At 34.2% G+C, this 1,570-nt stretch overlaps 1 protein-coding gene across 1 annotated transcript in view; it reads left to right on the top strand.

The window, feature by feature from the left end:
* The window catches only part of LOC137621778 (uncharacterized), a 1,028,309-nt gene that overhangs the window by 998,623 nt on the left and 28,116 nt on the right, over positions 1-1,570 (top strand). The window lies entirely within an intron of this gene.

Below are 1,570 nucleotides of genomic sequence, written 5' to 3'. Positions count from 1 at the left end.
GAGTGGAAATATCGTTAAGAAGATTGTCACTTCGACGATACAGAGAGAGGGCGATCATGTTTGTCAATTACCCTTTTAAATTAGGTCAGAGAGAGAGAGAGAGAGAGAGAGAGAAAGAGAGAGAGAGAGAGCGCTAATTATCATCCAACTATAAAGTCACGAATACAAACCAATTAGTGTCAGGTCATGTCAAGTATTTTAGCACATAACTCTTCTCGAACAGTTCCATTAAAATCTTAAGCTGGTAGAAGGCTGGTTGGCCCGCCACCACTACTGCCTCTGCCCGTATCGACTGACCTGTCAGTGTATTGAGTGTATTGATTCAGGAGATTAAGGTCAGAAAGGTTAGAAGTTCTAGAAATTTCGTGACATTTCTAAGAGGACTTTTGGGGATTACGTGCATTCATTTCACAAACTTGATTCAGGGCAATTTATTTCAAGCATCATTTTAATGTCATTTTGTAATTGCTTCCTTCACTGTATTTTATTTTTTCTATGCCTATATTGATATGATATTTTATTTATTCTATCTATCTTGTCATTTTGCCCTTGCTGTTTGCACTTTAATTCACGTACTGAAATTTATTGCATATGCATATTAATATTTTATTCACTTTACCAATAGTAAAATTTTAATTACGTTTTGTATTGTATTTAGCTTACTGAATTTTATTATACAAATGGATACTGATTTCATTAAATAGTCCTTGCAAAGCCATTTAATGGAAACCAAACTATTTGTCACGGTCTCTTGGTTCTTGTATGCCATGTTGAGAGTGACATGCACGGTGTCTTTTAAATGTTCCAGTACTGTAGATTGAATCCCGGTAACGTATGGAATGCCAGCTCACGGTGGAGTAGGAATGCGTTTCAAGGGACTCGTCTTTTGATAAATTTTGGAGCGGAGTTTGCTTTCTATTACTAATCCTTCACACGTTAGCGGGTGGTTGTATGTTCGTATGAATATATTAAACGTATATATATATATATATATATATATATATATATATATATATATATATATATATATATATATATATGTATATGTATATCTATATATATATATATATATATATATATATATATATATATATATATATATATATATATCAGTGATTAGAGAATGTTCATATATTGTTGTCAGGTACTTTAGTTTGTACTTTCTCTCTCTCTCTCTCTCTCTCTCTCTCTCTCTCTCTCTCTCTCTCTCTCTCTCTCTCTCTCTCTCTCTCTCTCTCTCTCTCTCTCCCTGAGTACAGCACACGAGAGGGAAATTTTTCTCATATTGACTTTCTCTTGATCTAATGTTCATCAATTGGTCTTGATGGTTGGGAGAATAAAATATCGGTTGGGGTTTGGTTGATGTATGTTTAAAAGGTATACTTGATTTTTTGTGTATATAAAAGACCGACTAAAATGTCTATGTCTATATATTGGAGAATTGGCGTCTCCTGAAAATATTAAACAATAAGAGACGGTACATGAAGTTTGCAATCGTCTGCTTTTGGTACCTGTAACTTTTACATGTTATGGCTGTCTTCGCGTGTTTGCGCGCTTGCAGTGTGCATGC

The sequence above is a fragment of the Palaemon carinicauda genome, chromosome 28 (genome assembly GCF_036898095.1).
Source record: "Palaemon carinicauda isolate YSFRI2023 chromosome 28, ASM3689809v2, whole genome shotgun sequence".
NCBI lineage: Eukaryota > Metazoa > Arthropoda > Malacostraca > Decapoda > Palaemonidae > Palaemon > Palaemon carinicauda.
Note: the sequence above shows the minus strand (reverse complement) of the source record. Positions and strands in the feature narration are given on the sequence as shown.